Below are 14429 nucleotides of genomic sequence, written 5' to 3'. Positions count from 1 at the left end.
ACTGCCCCCTACAGTACCCCCAACAGTGATAGTGCTCCCCAAGAGTACCTCAATTAGTAGAAGAGCCCTCCGGTATTAATAATGTCCTTACAGAGCCCCTAGTATAAATAAGGCCCCCCTATTGTTATCCCAGTGGAAATAAAGCTCTCTACAGACACCTCAGTAGTAATAAGACTCCCCATAATGCTCTTAATAGAAATAATGGGCCAGGCCATGCCAACTAAGGGTTGTGTCGGACGAACCCATCGACTCTTGGCTGGGGGTGTCTGATGTCACTTGGGATGAAGTGGATGACCGAGTCAACCATTCAAGAACCTCTGGGTTGCTAGTCAAGAGACGACCGCTAGATGACACCGGAAGCTCAGGCCTCTCGCTGCGACTCCTGCTGCCACGTCTCCTTACTCTGTTGCGACCTGTGCAAGAAACATTTAGGCCTCTGCTGCTCCCCTGTTCAGGGCCTGGCTCTAACTAATACATGCCAAAAAGGGTTTTAGAACATATAACTACATTGCTGAACAGCAAATATTATATATTTTTTGCCACTAATACACGCCAAAAAAGGCTTTAGAACATATAACTGCACAAAAACACAGAAATATAGTGGCAATATTGGAGGAGCGGCTCAACCCCTAACACTGTAGCGTGTTTTACATTGGGGGAGCAGCCCCACCGCAAGTGGACCGCAGCAAACGACTATCCCCAGCAAAAACTGCATACGGTGGAGGATGTCGGCGCGGTCCACATGCACCACATGGGCATCCTGCACAAAACGGAGCATTGTGCGGATGTAAATACAATCATATAAATCACAGAAAAAATGCACCAAACGGATATGCCACTGACTATACTGGCTAGTCATAAATGCAGATATTAAAAGCGGAGACTTTCGCCAATATATTCCTGTCAGGAAAATATCGGAGCCCATCATTGCACCACGTCACGGTCACTCAGCATGGCAAAGGGTCCTACCACTACGCTACCTATGGTGTCAACAGGGTCTGAAGGTGATGTAATCCAGCTCGCAGCCAGGCTTCCACACAAACGCCTAGCAGGACAACTAGTGCAATGTGAACAAAGCCAAGACTGCAAGCCACGCCCATATCAGACCCTGCGGGGTTGAGCCGCTCCTCCAGTATTGCCACTATATTTCTGTGTTTTTGTGTCACGGCTGAGGATGGGGGAAACCCTCAGCCGTGAGGTGCCAGGTGTTTAAGTAGCTACTCGGCCATGAAGCCACAGGACAGGGAGCAGGTCACCTCCTACAGCGTCCCTTCCCTGACCCTAACTCCTAACCTGCATGGGCCGACCTTTAAGGTAGGAGGGCCCATGCGCCGGAACCTCGGAGCCCTGTCTTACCCTCCGCAGAATACTGAGCTAGGAGCTGGGTAAGGCAACCTACTCCTCCTTGACACGGAGGAGCAGGAGCCTCAATGGCCAAGCTGTTGGGAAAAGGGGAACAGAAACAGCAATACGGAAATGGCAGGTGAACAGACATTCACCAACCTGCCACAGCCCTGCTGACTGGATCCCTAAACAGACAGGGATCCAGAACCGTTATGCTGCACAAACACATATGAAAATCCCAACAGACAAACTTGCTACAACACACACATAAAGACATAGGCATACATAAAACTTTAACTTAAATCTAAAATGTGACATATGGTTTATGAACCACAAGGGTGGCTCTCACAGGCAGTTGGTATACACAGGAGGTTGCTATCAGCAAGCATGCTGAAGCAACCTACTGAGCCCTGCCAAACACCAAGGCTATATAGGCCTAAGAGGCCACACCCAACAGTCAGATCCACCCAGTGACATCACACACACTGGGAAGGGAGTTAACCCTTCCAGCACCAGGGAAGGGAAGACATCAACTTAAAGGAGACGTGCACACAATAACATAAAAAGCAAGTGCACACATACACACATCACACAAAACCGCATGCACAACGTAGCAAGCTGCAATGGCACAGCTCCGACTGCTACGCTGCCCATACACACTGTTGCCAGCGGCAACCACAGGTGAGGCAAATACCACAGCCCTCACCTGTGATTGAACACCAAAGAGAACCGCTGACAACCGCATGCGGTTCAGGAGTCACGGTCATAGCCATGGCCGTGACATTTTGTCTTGTTTTATATGTAGTGTATGTGCCGTTACCTGGCATTCAAACACTCTTTTGCACCTGGTGACCTCCATCACAGGGTCTGATATGGGCGTGGCTTGCAGTCTTGGCTTTGTTCACATTGCACTAGTTGTCCTGCTAGGCGTTTGTGTGGAAGCCTGGCTGCGAGCTGGATTACATCACCTTCAGACCCTGTTGACACCATAGGTAGCGTAGTGGTAGGACCCTTTGCCATGCTGAGTGACCGTGACGTGGTGCAATGATGGGCTCCGATATTTTCCTGACAGGAATATATTGGCGAAAGTCTCAGCTTTTAATATCTGCATTTATGACTAGCCAGTATAGTCAGTGGCATATCCGTTTGGTGCATTTTTTCTGTGATTTAACATATAACTGCACCCCTGAATGGCAAATATATTCATTTTTTGCCACTAATACATGCCAAAAAGGGCTGCAATTTTCTCACTTCACCACACAACGGCAAATACTTTTTTTATGCCACTAATACACACCAAAAAGGGCTTTAGAACATATAACTAGTGATGAGCGAGCACCAAAGTGTTCGGGTGTTCGGTCCGAACACATCGCAATATTCGTGCACTCGGCCGAGCACCCGAGTATAATGTAAGTCAATGGGAGACAACCAGGCACCCCCTGCTCGGATGATGGGAGTGTGCCCGGACCAGGGGAAAAGGTCTGAAAGTGATGGAAACACCTCTGAAATCGATCAGGAACAGCAGGGGGACCATGTCTGGATGCATCTTGGACACCAATGTTGCTGCTGGGAATCAAGTTGTACGGCACTTTTACAGACTGACAAAAAAAACGCCCAAAACCACGCCCCCACAAAAATAAATCCTTTTTAGAGGAAAAATTGTTAGGAAACGTTATTTCCTGTAGATTCAATTGTATATACAGTGTAAGTGCTGCCAAAAATTACAAGGAAGAAGCACTCCCATACAGCCTGTATTTCACCTAAAGGAGGGCCTCATTCACATGGTGGTACAATTGTTCAGGTAGTGGGACTCCTACACTCATACAGCCTATGCACTAAGTGAAAGGGCTGCCAAAAATTACAAGGCACTCTAATGCACCTTTTATTACACATAAAGGAGGGCATTATACACACCCTTTAAAAATTATAATTAATGGCCTGCTGGTGACCCTCAAAAAACATTAGGAGCAAGGGCCTGCTGGTTACCCTTTAAAACATTACGGGTGAGTGCCTGCTGCTGAGCTGACCCTCTTAAACATTATGGTTGAGGGCCTGCTGGTGAGCTGACCCTGGAAAACATTGGAGGTGAGGGCATGAAGGTGAGCAAACCCCCCATAAAACATTGTAGTGAGGGCCTACAAGGGAGCAGACCGTATGAAACATTGGAGGTGAGGGTCTGAAGGTGAGCGAACCCCATAAAACAATGTAGTGAGGGCCTGCTGGTGAGCAGACCGTATAAAACATTGGAGGTGAGGGCCTGAAGGTGAGCACCCCATAAAACATTGTAGTGAGGGCCAACAGGTGAGCAGACCGTATGAAACATTGGAGGTGAGGGCCTGAAGGTGAGTGAACCCCATAAAACATTGTAGTGAGGGCCTACAGGTGAGCAGACCGTATGAAACATTGTAGGTGGGGGCCTGAAGGTGAGTGAACCCATTAAAACATTGTAGTGAGGGCCTACAGGTGAGCAGATCGTATGAAACATTGGAGGTGAGGGCCTGAAGGTGAACGAACCCCATAAAACATTGCAGTGAGGGCCTGCTGGTGAGCAGACCGTATGAAACATTGGAGGTGAGGGCCTGAAGGTGAGCACCCCATAAAACATTGTAGTGAGGGCCAACAGGTGAGCAGACCGTATGAAACATTGGAGGTGAGGGCCTGAAGGTGAGTGAACCCCATAAAACATTGTAGTGAGGGCCTACAGGTGAGCAGACCGTATGAAACATTGTAGGTGGGGGCCTGAAGGTGAGTGAACCCCATAAAACATTGTACTGAGGGCCTACAGGTGAGCAGATCGTATGAAACATTGGAGGTGAGGGCCTGAAGGTGAACGAACCCCATAAAACATTGTAGTGAGGGCCTACAGGTGAGCAGACCGTATGAAACATTGGAGGTGAGGGCCTGAAGGTGAGCGAACCCCATAAAACATTGTACTGAGGGCCTACAGGTGAGCAGACCGTATGAAACATTGAAGGTGAGGGCCTGAAGGTGAGCGAACCCCATAAACATTGTACTGAGGGCCTACAGGTGAGCAGACCGTATGAAACATTGGAGGTGAGGGCCTGAAGGTGAGCGAACCCCATAAAACATTGTAGTTAGGGCCTACAGGTGAGCAGACCGTATGAAACATTGGAGGTGAAGGCCTGAAGGTGAGCGAACCCCATAAAACATTGTATTGAAGGCATATATACTGTATGGAACAGAAGGAGGAGGAGAAAACAAGATTCAAACATATACCCTTTTTTGGAGGTGAAAAGGGTGCATCTGAATCTTGTCGATTGAGTGCATTGTAAAGCATACATTTAAACTGCGTGTTTGTTCCTCATTAGCTCAGCGTTCCTCTGGTGAGTGGAGAAGTCAGGGGCAATCCAGGCCTTGTTCATTTTTATCTGAGTCAACCTGTCAGCATTTCCAGTGGACAAGCGGATACGCTTATCTGTTATAATGCCACCAGCAGCACTAAATACACGCTCAGACAATACCCTGGCGGCAGAGCAGGCCAGCACCTCCAAGGCATAGAGCGCAAGTTTGGTCCACGTGTCCAGCTTGGACACCCAGTAGTTGTAAGGCACCGAGAGATCATTCAGGACGCTGACACGGTCTGCTATGTATTCTTTCACCATCTTCCAAAACTTGTCCCTCCGTGAGCCACTAGGCTGCGCTTCAGGGTGAGGTTGCTGGCGGGGTGTCATAAAAGTGTCTCATGCCTTGGACAGTTTTGCCCTGCGTTTGTAATGGTGGAACTGGTGTGTGTTCCCCTTGTCTCCCTTCCTCGGTTGCCAAAGGAAGTACGGACTCTGCCGTCTGCATTGTCAGATGTAAATGTTTGGAGCAATTTCTCAACAAGGACCTTCTGGTATTGCACCATTTTACTTGCCCTCTCCACCGCAGAAATGAGAGATGAGAAGTTATCTTGGTAAAGAGGGTCGAGAAGGGTGAAGGCTGCGGAAGGCCTCAGTCTCCACAAGCTTATATGGCAACATTTCAAGGGCCAGTGATTTTGAAAGTTGCGCATTTAGAGCTATGGACAGTGGGTGGGTGGCTGGGTATTTTCGCTTGCGTTCAAATGCCTGGGGTAAGGACAATTGGACGCTGTGCTGGGACAGGGAAGTGGATGCATTTGCTGATGGTGAATGCGAAAGGAGTCTTATGCATGTGGGTGCTTGGTGTAACGGTTGCGGGCCTGTTTGGTGTGGGCCGACTTCTCCCTTTTGCCACTCCACTGCCTCTTTCAACTTGTTGTTGTGCGGCAGATTTCTCCCCGCCTGTACTGCTTTCCTCGCTCGGCTTTTCACCTTCCCAAGTTGGGTCAGTGACCTCATCGTCCACCACCTTCTCTTCCACTTCCTCATCCCCATCCTCCTGACTTGACCTAAGCACAACCTCAGTGATTGACAACTGTCTCTCATCCTCATCCACCTCATGAACAAATAATTGACGTTCACCACCCTCATCTTCTTGACCCTGTGATAGGTCAAGAGGTTGTGAATCAGGGCACAAGATTTGTGCCTCTTCAAGCGTGCTTGGCGAGAGGGCCAAATCTAGTGAAGGCAATGAAAATAGGTCCTGGGAATGTCCGAGTGTGTTATCAACGGTTTGTCCGACTCCTGACTCTACATGGTGGGAGGAAGGAGGATTAGGGTGAGGATTCTGTGGACCAGACTCTTTGCTAATGAGACTGGTCTTGGTGGAAGAGGGGGTGGAAGAATAATCTTCTGTCATCCAACCGACCACCTGGTCGCACTGGTCCGACTTGGACAGTGTTGTCCTGCGACGCCCAGTTAACTGTGAAATGAAACTGGGTACAGTGTTTTTTTTCTCTTTTCCAGTTTCACCGACAGCTGGCACAGTTTCATTGCGCCCAGGCCCACAGCCTCTGCCTGAACCATCAGCAACACACCCACTTTCCCGTCCCTTAGTGCTCGCCTTCTTCATATTAAAAGTTTTATTATATAGATGTTGGACAACTTTGTTAAATTTGCCACCAGCAAAATTTCTTCTCTGCTGGATTACTGTATATATGGTTGCAGCCTAAATGCAGACACAGATGTGACCTAAACCAGTGAAATTTGTCACAAATATAAATAATTCTCTGATTAATTACTGTATATAACGGTTGCGGCCTAAATTCACGCACAGATGTGACCAAAACCAGTGAAACTTGTCACAAATATAAATAATTCTCTGGTGACTAATAGAGATGTCGCGAACATAAAATTTTCCGTTCACGAACGGCGAACGCGAATTTTTGCAAATGTTCGCGAACGGGCGAATCGGGCGAACCGCCATAGACTTCAATAGGCAGGCGAATTTTAAAACCCACAGGGACTCTTTCTGGCCACAGTAGTGATGGAAAAGTTGTTTCACGGAGACTAACACCTGGACTGTGGCATGCCGGAGGGGGATCCATGGCAAAACTCCCATGGAAAATTACGTAGTTGACGCAGAGTCGGGTTTTAATCCATAAAGGGCATAAATCACCTAACATTCCTAAATTGTTTTGAATAACGTGCTTTAAAACATCAGGTATGGTGTTGTATCGATCAGGTAGTGTAAGGGTTACGCCCGCTTCACAGTGACAGACCAAACTCTGACAGACCAAACTCCCAGTTTAACGCACCGCAAACAACCGCAAACAGTCCATTTGAACAACCGCAAACTCCCCATTTGCACAAGGTTGGATACCAAGCTAGCCATGTCCCATTCCTTGTCCTCACTGACGTCATTGAAGGTCTCTTCCTCCACCCAGCCACGTACAACACCAAGGGTCCCTGAAAGGTGACAACAAGCCCCCTGGGACGCCTGCTGTGGTTGGTCTTCCACCTCCTCAAAGCCACCTTCCTCCTCTGACTCCTCTTCTTCAGACTCCTCCCTCTGCATTGCCGCAGGTCCAGCAATCGACGACGACATGGCTGCTTCTGGTGGTGATGGTGACCACAACTCTTCCTCTTCATGCTCATCTACGGCCTGATCCAGCACTCTTCGCAGGGCACGCTCCAGAAAAAACGCATATGGGATGAGGTCGATAATGTTGCCTTGGGTTTGACTGACCAGGTTTGTCACCTCCGCAAAAGGACGCATGAGCCTACAGTCATTGTGCATGAGCGTTCAGTAACGTGGTCAAAAAATACCCAGCTCCGCAGAGGCTGTCCTCTTTTTTTTTTATTAAAAAAAAAATCTGTTCTTAACAGTTTAATCTCTGTTTTGTCCCCTATCAGGGGCCGGTGTATGGAATAGATTTTAGGAACCAGGAGATGGAAAAAGATGCTTGGTCGGTCCTCTTACCTCCAATTTGGGGCACTGCGCGTACGCTTTGCAATGTACTGTGCCACCAGATATAAGTGGTGTGTTTAAGTAGTACTATTCCTATCAGTTTAATCCCTGTTACGTCCCCTATCAGGGGACGTGTATGGAATAGATTTTAGGAACTGGGAGATGGAAAAAGATGCTTGGTCGGTCCTCTTACTTCCAATTTGGGGCACTGCGCGTACGCCTTGCAATGTACTGTGCCACCAGATATGAGTGGTGTGTTAAAGGGATTCTGTCATCAGAAATGAGCCCTATAAGCTAAACATATGGCGATGTCCCTTGTAAAACACAGAATCCTAAAGTGAGTTTATCAAATGCCCCTGTGGCTCTATATTCCTAAAAAAGCGGTTTATATCACCTGTCAATCACTTAAAAATGTGTCCAAGGGGACGTCTCATGGTGAAAGGTGCCCAGCTGCAGCCATGTTGTTTAGGTGCCCAGCGCCACCTTCTCAGCTGAAATCGCCGCCCTCCCTTTCATGCGATCCGCCTACCTCACGTCATCACTGCCTCTCTAACCACCGCTCGCTTCATCCAGATCACGCGCGTGCACACTAGGTATATCCTGATGTGCCCGTGCGGACTACTGGCAGCGGCCTCGTATAGCGAAGTGCGCATGCGCTGGCCGGCGCACTTCGCTCGAACCTCCACTGACTGCCCTATTACAGCCCATCCCAGCCATCCAACCTCCTACAGCCTGGTTCATCCTACCGCTCGCTTCATCCAGATCCCGCGAGCTTTGAACCAAGCTGTAGGAGGTTGGATGGCTGGGATGGGCTGTAATAGAGCAGTCAGTGGAGGTTCGAGCGAAGTGCGCCGGCCAGCGCATGCACACTTCGCTATACGAGGCCGCTGCCAGTAGTCCGCACGGGCGCATCAGGATATACCCAGTGTTTTCTGTGCTTTGCAGATAAGGTATCAGTGGTCAGATGGATCCTTGCCCCAACACTGTGTGCCAGACATGCCATGACTTCCTTTTGCACAATCGAGTACAGGTTGGGGATTGCCTTTTGTGCAAAGAAATTTCGGCCGGGTACCTTCCACTGCGGTGTACCAATAGCTACAAATTTTTGGAAGGCCTCAGACTCCACCAGCTTGTATGGTAAAAGCTGGCGGGCTAAGAGTTCCGACAAGCCAACTGTGGGCAGATGAGCAGGAACTTCTCAAGGCGAGAGACGGAGTGGCGGATGGTTGACAGGGGGCAAGGAGGACAGCAGTGGTTGACGTGGCTGAAGATGTTGGACCAGGAGGAGGATGGCGGCTTTGAGTTTGTGTGCTGCTTGTACTCATGTGTTGATCCCATAGGCGTTTGTGATGTGCGATCATGAGCCTTCGCAAAGCAGTTGTACCTAGGTGGGTGTTGGACTTCCACGACTCAGTTTCTTTTGGCACAGGTTGCAAATGGCATCGCTGGTGTTAGAGGCAGACACACAAAAAAAATGCCACACTGCTGATCTCTGCAATGACGTCAATGACGTGTGGTGGCAACAGCATGCGTTGATTGGCGTGCTGTCTGGCTGACCCCGGGTGCCGATGCATGCTGTCTGACTGTGCCACTAGCTCCTTGCGACTACCTCCCCCTGCTTCCAACTCGTCTCCTCCTCCTCTCTGTCTCCCCATCTGAAGTTTCCCCCTGTTCTTCTTCTCTTCGCACCCACATGACATCCACGGACACATCGTCATCATCAACCGCTTCACTTGTATCTGACAACTCAGCAAAGGAAGCAGCAGCGGGTACAACATCATCATCATCACACCGTATGTCCATGTGTGTAATGCTGCCTGACTGAGACATATCCCTGTTATCTACATCCTCTGGCAATAATGGTTGTGCATCACTTATTTCTTCTCAACTGATGTGTAAATAACTCCTCTGACAGATCAAGTGAAGCGGCTGTGGTGCTAGTGTTGGTGGTGGTGGCAGGCGGGCGAGTGGTAACTTGAGAGGTTCCCAAAGCTGAGCTGGAGGAGGATGATGCGTCAAGGTTCCGAGCGGAAGCTGTAGAAGATTGGGTGTCCTGTGTTAGCCAGTCAACTATGTCCTCAGAACTTTTCGAGTTCAGAGTACGTGGCTTCTGAACACTGGGCATTATTCTAGGGCCAAAGGGAATCACAGCACCACGACGGCCCCTGCGGGGTGGCCTGCCTCTGCCTGTCATTTTTTATTTATTTGTTTAGTTGTACTATGCGTGCAAGCTACTGTGACACCAGATATGAGTTACGCTGGTGACACTATGCACTTGCAGGGCCTGAAACACACACGCGTGCAGGCAACTGACTGCTATTATTTCACAGTCAAAATTATTTTTATTTTTTTAATGTAATCTACTGAGACACAAGATGATAGTTGCGCTGGTGACACTATGCACTTGCAGGGCCTGAAACACACACGGGTGCAGGCAACTGACTGCTATTATTTCACAGTCAAAATTATTTTTATTTTTTTAATGTAATCTACTGTGACACAAGATGATAGTTGCGCTGGTGACACTATGCACTTGCAGGGCCTGAAACACACACGGGTGCAGGCAACTGACTGCTATTATTTCACAGTCAAAATTATTATATGTTTTTAAATGTAATCTACTGTGACACCAGATATGAGTTGCGCTGGTGACACTATGCACTTGCAGGGCCTGAAACACACACGCGTGCAGGCAACTGACTGCTATTATTTCACAGTCAAAATTGTTGTTTCTTTTTTAATGTAATCTACTGTGACACCAGATATGAGTTGCGCTGGTGACACTATGCACTTGCAGGGCCTGAAACACACACGCGTGCAGGCAACTGACTGCTATTATTTCACAGTCAAAATTATTTATATTTTTTTAATGTAATCTACTGTGACACAAGATGATAGTTGCGCTGGTGACACTATGCACTTGCAGGGCCTGAAACACACACGGGTGCAGGCAACTGACTGCTATTATTTCACAGTCAAAATTATTTTTATTTTTTTAATGTAATCTACTGTGACACAAGATGATAGTTGCACTGGTGACACTATGCACTTGCAGGGCCTGAAACACACACGGGTGCAGGCAACTGACTGCTATTATTTCACAGTCAAAATTATTATATGTTTTTAAATGTAATCTACTGTGACACCAGATATGAGTTGCGCTGGTGACACTATGCACTTGCAGGGCCTGAAACACACACGCGTGCAGGCAACTGACTGCTATTATTTCACAGTCAAAATTGTTGTTTCTTTTTTAATGTAATCTACTGTGACACCAGATATGAGTTGCGCTGGTGACACTATGCACTTGCAGGGCCTGAAACACACACGCGTGCAGGCAACTGACTGCTATTATTTCACAGTCAAAATTGTTGTTTTTTTTAAATGTAATCTACTGTGACACCAGATATGAGTTGCGCTGGTGACACTACAGGGAGTGCAGAATTATTAGGCAAGTTGTATTTTTGAGGATTAATTTTATTATTGAACAACAACCATGTTCTCAATGAACCCAAAATATCAAAGCTGAATATTTTTGGAAGTAGTTTTTAGTTTGTTTTTAGTTTTAGCTATTTTAGGGGGATATCTGTGTGTGCAGGTGACTATTACTGTGCATAATTATTAGGCAACGTAACAAAAAACTAATATATACCCATTTCAATTATTTATTTTTACCAGTGAAACCAATATAACATCTCAACATTCACAAATATACATTTCTGACATTCAAAAACAAAACAAAAACAAATCAGTGACCAATATAGCCACCTTTCTTTGCAAGGACACTCAAAAGCCTGCCATTCATGGATTCTGTCAGTGTTTTGATCTGTTCACCATCAACATTGTGTGCAGCAGCAACCACAGCCTCCCAGACACTGTTCAGAGAGGTGTACTGTTTTCCCTCCTTGTAAATCTCACATTTGATGATGGACCACAGGTTCTCAATGAGGTTCAGATCAGGTGAACAAGGAGGCCATGTCATTAGATTTTCTTCTTTTATACCCTTTCTTGCCAGCCACGCTGTGGAGTACTTGGACACGTGTGATGGAGCATTGTCCTGCATGAAAATCATGTTTTTTTTTTAAGGATGCAGACTTCTTCCTGTACCACTGCTTGAAGAAGGTGTCTTCCAGAAACTGGCAGTAGGACTGGGAGTTGAGCTTGACTCCATCCTCAACCCGAAAAGGCCCCACAAGCTCATCTTTGATGATACCAGCCCAAACCAGTACTCCACCTCCACCTTGCTGGCGTCTGAGTCGGACTGGAGCTCTCTGCCCTTTACCAATCCAGCCACAAGCCCATCCATCTGGCCCATCAAGACTCACTCTCATTTCATCAGTCCATAAAACCTTAGAAAAATCAGTCTTGAGATATTTCTTGGCCCAGTCTTGACGTTTCAGCTTGTGTGTCTTGTTCAGTGGTGGTCGTCTTTCAGCCTTTCTTACCTTGGCCATGTCTCTGAGTATTGCACACCTTGTGCTTTTGGGCACTCCAGTGATGTTGCAGCTCTGAAATATGGCCAAACTGGTGGCAAGTGGCATCTTGGCAGCTGCACGCTTGACTTTTCTCAGTTCATGGGCAGTTATTTTGCGCCTTGGTTTTTCCACACGCTTCTTGCGACCCTGTTGACTATTTTGAATGAAACGCTTGATTGTTCGATGATCACGCTTCAGAAGCTTTGCCATTTTAAGAGTGCTGCATCCCTCTGCAAGATATCTCACTATTTTTGACTTTTCTGAGCCTGTCAAGTCCTTCTTTTGACCCATTTTGCCAAAGGAAAGGAAGTTGCCTAATAATTATGCACACCTAATATAGGGTGTTGATGTCATTAGACCACACCCCTTCTCATTACAGAGATGCACATCACCTAATATGCTTAATTGGTAGTAGGCTTTCAAGCCTATACAGCTTGGAGTAAGACAACATGCATAAAGAGGATGATGTGGTCAAAATACTCATTTGCCTAATAATTCTGCACGCAGTGTATGCACTTGCAGGGCCTGAAACACACACACACGTGCAGGCAACTGACTGCTATTATTTCACATTCAAAATTATATATTTTTTTTTTTATGTAATCTACTGTGACACCAGATATAAGTTGCGCTGGTGACACTATGCACTTGCAGGGCCTGAAACACACACACGCGTGCAGGCAACTGACTGCTATTATTTCACAGTCCAAATTTTTTTTTTCTTTAAATGTAATCTACTGTGACACCAGATATGATGTCACGAGTAGGAGGTCCCAGGAGAGACCACCGCGTCGTCAAGCAATAAACAGAAATCAGGTACAGACACATAAGAGTTTATTGCACAAACAAAAACATGAAAGGCAGCACAGAGAAAACATGAGCTCTATGTACCGTCAGCACAGTGGGAGAAAACCCCCACTGCGCCACTGTCTAGTAATACTCCAGAGGGGCGTAACTAAGCAACTCCTGGTTTTCACTAGAGCCCTAGATGGTAGGGTTAGACTTTGCCGCAGGAAGTTGCCAGGGTCCACTCTGGAGCGTGAACTAGACAGTGACAGCAGGAACGAATGGACAACCGGTACCAGAAGGTACCGACGGCACATAGGCAAACATAACATACAGGCAAATACAAAACAGGGCAACTAATAATACAAGCAGGAGTTCACGCAAGGGAGCAGGAGTGGCAATGAGCAGAGAAGGACTTGCTCCACCAGTAGTAAACTGCATGGCCTTGTCATGCCACTCTGCTGCAAAAGCTTGCTGAACACAGACATCAGAATAAACACAAAGTAACTAAAACATAACTAGCAGAACAGATAACAGAAAGACAGGAAAGAGGACGTTAATGAACAAGTAGGGAAACCCACAGAGCACAGACAGACAGACACACGGATCCCATGGGTCAGCAGCATGGGAGAGAGAGTACAAACCAGGAGCAGGACAAGACAACACACACCAGGAGAGCTGACCCAGAACTGAGGAAACCTCATCCTTATATACAGGTTCCATGGGTGCAGCAGAGAGACCACACCCATGGAGCAGACAGAGGATTAACTCCTAATAGGCACACAGGGGAGTTAACCCATAAAGAACCACAAATGACACACAGGAACAAAACTTCAGAGAGGAGCGCCGAACGAGCAAGGACAGAAGGTCACAGCCAGAGGTAACGACTGTGACATATGAGTTGCGTTGGTGACACTATGCACTTGCAGGGCCTGAAACACACACACGCGTGCAGGCAACTGACTGCTATTATTTCACAGTCAAAATTTTATTTTCCCTTTAAATGTAATCTACTGTGACACCAGATATGAGTTGCGCTGGTGACACTATGCACTTGCAGGGCCTGGAACACACACACACGTGCATGCAACTGACTGCTATTATTTCACAGTCAAAATTATTATTATTTTTTTTATGTAATCTACTGTGACACCAGATATGAGTTGCACTGGTGACACTATGCACTTGCAGGGCCTGAAACACACACACACACGTGCAGGCAACTGACTGCTATTATTTCACAGTCAAAATTGTTGTTTTTTAAAAAATGTAATCTACTGTGACACCAGATATGAGTTGCGCTGGTGACACTATGCACTTGCAGGGCCTGAAACACACACGCGTGCAGGCAACTGACTGCTATTATTTCACAGTCAAAATTGTTTATTTTCTTTAAATGTAATCTACTGTAACACCAGATATGAGTTGTGCTGGTGACACTATGCACTTGCAGGGCCTGAAACACACACACACGTGCAGGCAACTGACTGCTATTATTTTACAGTCAAAATTGTAGTTTTTTTTTAAATGTAATCTACTGTGACACCAGAT

Source organism: Bufo bufo, chromosome 7 (genome assembly GCF_905171765.1).
Source record: "Bufo bufo chromosome 7, aBufBuf1.1, whole genome shotgun sequence".
In the NCBI taxonomy this organism is placed as follows: domain Eukaryota; kingdom Metazoa; phylum Chordata; class Amphibia; order Anura; family Bufonidae; genus Bufo; species Bufo bufo.
This window is presented reverse-complemented; position numbering follows the sequence as displayed.